We start from the raw sequence: 9,812 nt of genomic DNA on the forward strand, positions 1-9,812 counted from the left end.
TCCACCATTATTAAAGCCTTGTTGAGGCTTTTGATCCTTTCATGAGAAATTTGGATGATTTCTCCATGATGAGTTATAGGTGTTTCCATAAGGTTCACCTAAGTAATTCACCTCTGCTATTGCAGGGTTCTCAGGATCATAAGCTTCTTCTTCATAAGAAGCCTCTTGAGTACTGTTGGATGCAGCTTGCATTCCATGCAGACTCTGAGAGATCATATTGACTTGTTGAGTCAATATTTTATTCTGAGCCAATATGGCATTCAGAGTATCAACTTCAAGAACTCCCTTCTTTATAGGCGTCCCATTACTCACAGGATTCCTCTCAGAAGTGTACATGAACTGGTTATTAGCAACCATGTCAATGAGTTCTTGAGCTTCTGTAGGCATTTTCTTTAGGTGAATGGATCCACCTGCAAAAGTGTCCAGTGACATCTTTGATAGCTCAGATAAAACATCATAGAATATATCCAGGATGGTCCATTCTGAAAGCATGTCAGAAGGACACTTTTTGGTCAACTGTTTGTATCTTTCCCAAGCTTCATAGAGGGATTCACCTTCTTTCTGTCTGAAGGTTTGAACATCAGCTCTAAGCTTGCTCAGCTTTTGAGGAGGAAAGTACTTGGCTAAGAAAGTAGTGACCAGCTTATCCCAAGAGTTTAGGCTGTCTTTGGGTTGAGAATCCAACCATAATCTAGCTCTGTCTCTTACAGCAAAAGGGAAAAGCATGAGCCTGTAGACTTCAGGATCTACTCCATTAGTCTTAACAGTATCACATATATGCAAGAATTCAGTTAAGAACTGAAAATGATCTTCAGATGGAAGTCCATGAAACTTGCAGTTCTGCTGCATCAGAGAAACTAATTGAGGTTTCAGCTCAAAGTTGTTTGCTCCAATGGCAGGAATGGAGATGCTTCTTCCATGTAAATTAGAATTAGGTGCAGTAAAGTTACCAAGCATTCTTCCTTACATTATTATTATTTTCGGCTGCCATCTCCTCTTCCTGTTCGAAAATTTCTGAAAGGTTATCTCTGGATTGTTGTATTTTAGCTTCTCTTAGTTTCCTTTTTAGAGTCCTTTCAGGTTCTGGATCTGCTTCCACAATAATGTTCTTATCCTTGCTCCTGCTCATATGACAAAGAAGAGGGCACAGAAAAATAATAATAATAATAGAGATCCTTTATACCACAGTATAGGGATCCCTATGTGAGTAGAAGAAGAGGGGGAGACAAAGAATATAATGTAATGGAAGAAACACAACTGTGAGGAGGGTTGAGATGTGAGATGAGATGTTAGTAAATGAATAAATAATTAGAAGGAGATGAGAGAGAAGGAATTTTCGAAAATAAATTTTGAAAAAGAGTTAGTGATTTTTGAAAATAGTTTTTGAAAAAGGTTAGTAGTTTTTTTTTTTCGAAAATTCAAAATAAAAATAAAATAATTAGTTAATTAAAAAGAATTTTTGAAAAAGAGGGAAGATATTTTCGAAAATTAGAGAGAGAGAGTTAGTTAGGTAGTTTTGAAAAAGTTAAAAAACAAACAAAAAGTTAGTTAGTTAGTTGAAACAAATTTTGAAAAGATAAGAAGTTAGGAGGTTAGAAAAGATATTTTGAAACCAACTTTTTGAAAAAGGTAAGATAAGAAGATATTTTAGAAAGATATGATAGGAATTAATTTTGAAAAAGATTTGATTTTTAAGATCACAATTAATGACTTGATTCACAAAAAATCACAAGATATGATTCTAGAACTTAAAGTTTGAATCTTTCTTAACAAGCAAGTAACAAACTTCAAATTTTTGAATCAAAACATTAATTGATTATGTTATTTTCGAAAATTTGATATAAAAATAAGAAAAAGATTTTTGAGAAAAATATTTTTGGAATTTTCGAAAATAACTAAGAATTTTGAAAAAGATTTGATTTTTGAAAAAGATTTTGAAAAAAAGATAAGATTTTCAAATTGAAAATTTGATTTGACTCATAAGAAACAACGTGATTTTAAAAATTTTTTGAAAAAGTCAACTCAAATTTTCGAATTTGATGGAGAAAAAGGGAAAGATATATTTTTTTGATTTTTTGAATTTTTATGATGCAAGAGAAAAACACTAAAAAGATGCAATGCATGAAATTTTTAGATCAAAACAATGAATGCATGCAAGAATGCTATGAATGTCAAGATGAACACCAAGAACACTATGAATGTCAAGATGAACATCATAGACACAATTTTGAAAAAATTTTAATGCAAAGAAAACATGCAAGACACCAAACTTAGAATTCTTTAATGCTTACGCACTAAGAATTCAAGAATGCATATGAAAAACAAGAAAAGACACAAAACAAAAAAATAATCAAGATCAAACAAGAAGATTTACCAAGAACAATTTGAAGATCATGAAGAACACTATGAATGCATGAATTTTCGAAAAATGCAATATGCATATGCTAGTGACACCAAACTTATGATATGACTCAAGACTCAAACAAGAAACACAAAAATATTTTTTTATTTTTATGATTTTCTAAATTTTTTTGTATTTTTTCGAAAATTAATTGAAAAAAGGAAAAATAAGGATTCTAAAATTTTTAATATGAATTCCAGGAATCTTGCAATATTAGTCTAAAGCTTCAGTCCAGGAATTAGACATGGCTCACTAGCCAGCCAAGCTTTCAATGAAAGCTCCGGTCCAAAACACTAGACATGGCCAATGGCCAGCCAAGCTTCAGCATGTAATTCAGACATGACACGCCTGACATACTCATTCCCAAAGGAATTAGACATGGCTTTACAGCCAGCCAGGCTTCAACATGCTTCATGAAACACTAGAATTCATTCTTAAAAATTTTGAATAAAATTTTTGAAAACATTTTTATATTATTTTCGAAAACAGATGAGAAAATTTTAGAAATATTTTTGAAAAATTTTTTTGAAAATAAAATAAAAAGAAAATTACCTAATCTGAGCAACAAGATGAACCGTCAGTTGTCCAAACTCAAACAATCCCCGGCAACGGTGCCAAAAACTTGGTGCACGAAATTGTGATGTCCAGGCTCAAACAATCCCTGGCAACGTGAGCAACTTGGTACGCGCAATCGTGATTACACTTTGATTATGTAAAATTCATGGCTCCTTCTTTCCCTGGCAATGGCGCCAAGAACATGGTGCCAATACCATGGTTCACAACTTCGATACAACTAACCAGCAAGTGCACTGGGTCGTCCAAGTAATACCTTACATGAGTAAGGGTCGAATCCCACGGAGATTGTTGGTATGAAGCAAGCTATGGTCACCTTGCAAATCTCAGTTAGGCAGATATAAATTGATAATGGTGTTTTCGAAATTTATTAATAAAATAGGGATAGAAATACTTATGTAATTCATTGGTGAGAATTTCAGATAAGCGAATGGAGATGCTTTCGTTCCTCTGAACCTCTGCTTTCCTGCTATCTTCATCCAATCAGTCTTACTCCTTTCCATGGCTGGCTTTATGCAAGGGCATCACCATTGTCAGTGGCTACATCCCCTCCTCTCAGTGAAAAATATGCTCACATGCTCTGTCACAGCACGGCTAATCATCTGTCGGTTCTCGATCCTGCTGGAATAGGATTCACCCTCCTTTTGCATCTGTCACTAACGCCCAGCACTCGCGAGTTTGAAGCTCGTCACAGTCATTCAATCATTGAATCCTACTCGGAATACCACAGACAAGGTTTAGACTTTCTAGATTCTCTTGAATGCCGCCATCATTCTAGCTTACACCACGAAGATTCTGATTAAGAGATCTAAGAGATATTCATTCTAGCTTATTTCATGTAGAACGGAAGTGTTTGTGAGGCACGCGTTCATAGGGGAGAATGGTGATGAGTGTCACACATAATCATCACCTTCATCACGTTCTTGGGTGCGAATGGATATCTTAGAAGCGAAATAAGATGAATTGAATAGAAAACAGTAGTACTTTGCATTAATCTTTGAGGAACAGCAGAGCTCCACACCTTAATCTATGGAGTGTAGAAACTCTACCGTTAAAAATACATAAGTGAAGGTCCAGGCATGGCCGAGATGGCCAGCCCCCTAAAGCATGATCAATAGTCTCCTAAGATGAACAATGGATTAAAACTGAGACCAAAGATGTTTAAAAGACTAGTAAAAGATCCTATTTATAATAAACTAGCTACTAGGGTTTACATGAGTAAGTAATTGATGCATAAATTCACTTTCGGAGCCCACTTGGTGTGTGCTTGGGCTGAGCTTTAGCTTTCCACGTGCAGAGGCCATTTGTGGAGTTGAACGCCAGTATTTGTGCCAGTTTGGGCGTTCAACTCTGGTTTTGGATCCTTTTCTGGCGCTGGACGCCAGATTTGGGCAGAAAGCTGGCGTTGAACGCCAGTATACGTCGTCTATTCTTGGCCAAAGTATAGACTATTATATATTGCTGGAAAGCCCTGGATGTCTACTTTCCAACGCAATTGGAAGCGCGCCATTTCGAGTTCTGTAGCTCCAGAAAATTCACTTTGAGTGCAGGGAGGTCAGAATCCAACAGCATCAGCAGTCCTTCTTCAACCTCTGAATCTGATTTCTGCTCAAGTCCCTCAATTTCAGCCAGAAAATACCTGAAATCACAGAAAAACACACAAACTCATAGTAAAGTCCAGAAATGTGAATTTAACATAAAAACTAATGAAAACATCCCTAAAAGTAACTAGATCCTACTAAAAACATACTAAAAACAATGTCAAAAAGCGTATAAATTATCCGCTCATCAAACAACTTGAAGATAAAGAAAGAACAAAGAACACAAATTTCAAAAATTTAAAGGAAAATACAAACATGCAATTGACACCAAACTTAAAATATAAAACTAAACTCAAACAGAAAAACTCAATTATTAGTAAAAATAAAAATAAAATAAAATAAAATAAAAAAAATAAAGTTTCAAAAAATTTTTGAAAAAGAAAATAAGGATTCTAAAATTTTAACAAGAACAATAATAAAAGACTCAAAGACAAATCACAGATCAATAAAGAAAAATAAAAATTTTTGAAAGATTTTTGAAAAGAAAGTAAAAGACTCTGACCCAATAGACAAAATCTTCCTAATCTAAGCAATAGGATGAACCGTCAGTTGTTCAAACTCGAACAATCCCCGGCAACGGCGCCAAAAACTTGGTGCATGAATTGCGAATCACACTTTTCACAACTCGTACCACTAACCAGTAAGTGCACTGGGTCGTCCAAGTAATACCTTACGTGAGTAAGGGTCGATCCCACGGAGATTGTTGGTTTGAAACAATCTATGGTTATCTTGTAAATCTTAGTCAGGAAATCAATTATAATTATCAGTATGAATTGCAAAGAATAAAAGAGCATGGATTAAATACTTGTTCTGCAGTAATGGAGAATATGTTAGAGTTTTGGAGATGCTTTGTCTTCTGAATCTCTGCTTTCTCCCTGTCTTCTTCTTCACGCACGCAAGGTTTCTCCTATGGCAAGCTGTGTGTTGGTGGATCACCATTGTCAATGGCTACCATCCGTCCTCTCAGTGAAAAAGGTCCAGGTGCGCTGTCACCGCACGGCTAATCATCTGTCGGTTCTCACTCATGCTGGAATAGGATCCACTGATCCTTTTTCATCTGTCACTACGCCCAGCCCTTGTGAGTTTGAAGCTCGTCACAGTCATTCAATCCCTGAATCCTACTCGGAATACCACAGACAAGGTTTAGACTTTCTGGATTCTCAAGAATTCTGCCAATGGATTCTAGCTTATACCACGAAGATTCTGATTAAGGAATCCAAGAGATATTCATTCAATCGAAGGTAGAACGGAGGTGGTTGTCAGGCATGCATTCATAGGTTGAGGATGATGATGAGTGTCACGGATCATCACATCCATTATATTAAAGTGCGAATAAACATCTTAGATAGAAACAAGCGTATTTGAATAGAAAATAGAAATAGTTGCATTAATTCATCGAAACACAGCAGAGCTCCTCACCCCCAACAATGGAGTTCAGAGACTCATGCCGTCAAAGAGTACAAAGTTCAGATCTAAAATGTCATGAGGTACAAAATAAATCTCTAAAAGTTGTTTAAATACTAAACTAGTAACCTAGGTTTACAGAAAATGAATAAACTATGATAGATGGTGCATAAATCCACTTCTGGGGCCCACTTGGTGTGTGCTGGGGCTGAGACTTAAGCTTCTCACGTGCCTAGGTTGTTTCTGGAGTTAAATGCCAAGTTGTAACCTGTTTTTGGCGTTCAACTCCCATTTGTAACCTGTTTCTGGCGTTTGACGCCAGACTGCAACATGGAACTGACGTTGAACGCCAGTTTACGTCATCTATCCTTGAGCAAAGTATGAACTATTATATATTGCTGGAAAGCCCTGGATGTCAAATTTCCAACGCAATTGAGAGCGCACCAATTGGACTTCTGTAGCTCCAGAAAATCTATTCCGAGTGCAGAGAGGTTAGAATCCAACAACATCAGCAGTCCTTTTTCAGCCTGAATCAGATTTTTGCTCAGCTCCCTCAATTTCAGCCAGAAAATACCTGAAATTACAGAAAAACACACAAACTCATAGTAAAGTCCAGAAATATGAATTTTGTTTAAAAACTAATAAAAATATAATAAAAAGTGAGTAAAACATATTAAAAACTACCTAAAAATAATGCCAAAAAGCGTATAAATTACTAGGAGGAGTTTCAGTGACCCTTTTACTCAGCTGAACCACTTGTGCCTCCAAATTTCTAATGGAGGACCTTGTTTTATTCATGAAACTTAAAGTGGCCTTAGATAGATCAGAAACTATATTTGCTAAGCTAGATGGATTCTACTCAGAATTCTCTGTCTGTTGCTGAGTGGATGATGGAAAAGGCTTGCTATTGCTAAACCTGTTTCTTCCACCATTATTAAAGCCTTGTTGAGGCTTTTGTTGATCCTTCCATGAGAAATTTGGATGATTTCTCCATGAGGGATTATAGGTATTTCCATAGGGTTCCCCCATGTAATTCACCTCTGCTATTGCAGGGTTCTCAGGATCATAAGCTTCTTCTTCAGAAGATGCCTTTTGAGTACTATTGGATGCAGCTTGCAATCCATTTAGACTCTGAGAAATCATATTGAGTTGCTGAGTTAATATTTTATTCTGATCCAATATGGCATTCAGAGTATCAATTTCAAGAACTCCCTTCCTCTGAGGCGTCCCATTACTCACAGGATTCCTTTCAGAAATGTACATGAACTTGTTATTTGCAACCATGTCAATGAGTTCCTGAGCTTCTGTAGGCGTTTTCTTTAGGTGAATGGATCCACCTGCAGAATGGTCCAATGACATCTTAGATAATTCAAACAGACCATCATAGAATATATCCAGGATGGTCCATTCTGAAAGCATGTCAGAAGGACACTTTTTGGTCAGTTGCTTATATCTCTCCCAAGCTTTATAGAGGGATTCACCTTCTTTCTGTTTGAAGATTTGAACATCCACTCTAAGCTTGCTAAGCTTTTGAGGAGGAAAGAACTTGGCTAAGAAAGCCGCGACCAGCTTATCCCAAGAGTTCAGGCTATCTTTAGGTTGAGAGTCCAACCATATTCTATCTCAGTCTCTTACAGCAAACGGGAAAAGCATAAGCCTGTAAACCTCGGAGTCAACCCCATTAGTCTTAACAGTATCACAGATCTGCAAGAATTCAGTTAAGAACTGAAAAGGATCTTCAGATGGAAGTCCATGAAACTTGCAATTCTGTTGCATCAGAGAAACTAATTGAGGCTTTAGCTCAAAATTGTTTGCTCCAATGGCAGTGATTGAGATACTTCTTCCATGTAAATTGGAATTTGGTGTAGTAAAGTCACCAAGCATCTTCCTTGCATTGTTGTTATTTTCGGCCATGTCTCCTTCTTTTTCGAAAATTTCTGTCAGATTTTCTCCAGAGAGTTATGCTTTAGCTTCCCTTAGCTTCCTCTTCAGAGTCCTTTCAGGTTCAGGATCAACCTCAACAAGAATGTTCTTATCCTTGTTCCTGCTCATATGAAAATGAAGAAAACAGAAAAGAAAATATGGAATTCTCTATGTTACAGTATAGAGATTCCTTTATGTGAGTAGAAAAAGAGGAGAATAGAAGAAGGAGAAGAGAAAGATTCGAAAATTAATTAAAATAAAATAAAAATATTTTTGTTTTTATTTTGAATTAGAATTCCAAAATTAAAAAAAAGAAAAATAAAATTAGATTAAAATTTAAAACAATTTGTTAGTTAAAAAAATTTGAAAAAGGGGGAAGGAGTTTTCGAAAATTAGAGAGAGAAAATTAGTAAGGTGGTTTTGAAAAAGATATGATTGAAATTGAAATTTTTTTTTAAATCAAATAGAAAGTCAGGTAGTTAATAAAAAAAATTTTGAAAATTAAATTTGAAAAGATAGGAAGTTAGAAAAGATTTTGAAAATTGATTTTTGAAAAAGATATGATTAAAATGATTGACATTATTTTGAAAAAGATTTGATTGAGAAGATATGATTGCAATTTATTAAAAAAAATATATGATTGAAAAGATATGATTTTGAAAATTAAAGTTGATTACTTGACTAACAAGAAACAAAAAGATATGATTTTAAAATTTAAAGATTGAACCTTTCTTAATAGGCAAGTAACAACTTGAAATTTTTTAATCTAAAAATTAAATGTTAGTGAGATTCTCGAAAATATGAAGTAGGAATAGGAAAAAGATTTTGAAAATCAAATTTTAAAAAATATTTCGAAAATATATAAAAATAAATGAAAAAGATTTGATTTTTGAAAAAGATTTGAAAAGATAGAATTTTGAAATTGAAATTTATGAGTAAAACAAGGAAAGATATATTTTTTATTTTTGAATTTTTAATGAGGAGAGAGAAAAACACAAAATTGACACAAAACATAGAAATTATGAATCAAAACAACTAATGCATGCAAGAACACTTTGAATGTCAAGATGAACACCAAGAACACTTTGAAGATCAAGATGAACATCAAAACTTATTTTTGAAACTTTTTAAGAAAAGAAAAACATGCAAGACACCAAACTTAGAAATTTTTAAACATTAGACACTAACAAATTGAAAATGCATATTAAAAACAAGAAAAGACACCAAACAAGAGAAATTTAAAGATCAAGCAAAGAAATTCATCAAGAACAACTTGAAGATCATGAAGAACATATGATGAATTTTCGAAAATTAAAGAAAATTATAAAAGCATGCAATTGACACCAAACTTAAGAATTGACACTATACTCAAACAAGAAACATAAAATTATTTTTGGTTTTTATGATTTTATTAATTTTTTTGGATTTTTCGAAAATTACTTTGGGAAGAACAAAAAAGAAGAAAAATTTTTGTATCTTTCGAAAATAAGAAATAAAAAGTTTAAAATTAAAATAAAATTACCTAATCTGAGCAACAAGATGAACCGTCAGTTGTCCAAACTCGAACAATCCCCGGCAACGGTGCCAAAAACTTGGTGCGCAGAAATCGTGATCGTTCATTCCTTGGTAACGGCGCTGAAAACTTAATACACACGTTCATAATATTAATTCCTTGTCACAACTTCGCACAACTAACCAGCAAGTGCACTGGGTCGTCCAAGTAATAAACCTTACGTGAGTAAGGGTCGATCCCACGGAGATTGTCGGCTTGAAGCAAGCTATGGTCACTTTGTAAATCTCAGTCAGGCGAATTCAAATGGTTATGGTGAATTGATAATTAAAATATAATTAAAATATAAAATAGGATAGAGATACTTATGTAATTCCTTGGTGAGAATTTCAGATAAGCG

The 9,812-nt window shown here is 34.5% G+C and overlaps 2 non-coding genes across 2 annotated transcripts; both read left to right on the forward strand.

Moving 5' to 3' along the window:
• The first annotated feature begins 486 nt into the window (after window positions 1–486).
• LOC148544600 (small nucleolar RNA R71) lies at window positions 487–594 on the forward strand. Its single transcript, XR_015900702.1, has one exon. It is a non-coding gene; the product is annotated as a small nucleolar RNA R71 (small nucleolar RNA).
• Window positions 595–7,392: 6,798 nt separating this feature from the next.
• LOC148544601 (small nucleolar RNA R71) lies at window positions 7,393–7,500 on the forward strand. Its single transcript, XR_015901279.1, has one exon. It is a non-coding gene; the product is annotated as a small nucleolar RNA R71 (small nucleolar RNA).
• Window positions 7,501–9,812: the final 2,312 nt, after the last annotated feature.

The sequence above is a fragment of the Arachis ipaensis genome, chromosome B9 (genome assembly GCF_059453495.1).
Source record: "Arachis ipaensis isolate K30076 ecotype BB chromosome B9, ASM5945349v1, whole genome shotgun sequence".
Classification (NCBI taxonomy): domain Eukaryota; kingdom Viridiplantae; phylum Streptophyta; class Magnoliopsida; order Fabales; family Fabaceae; genus Arachis; species Arachis ipaensis.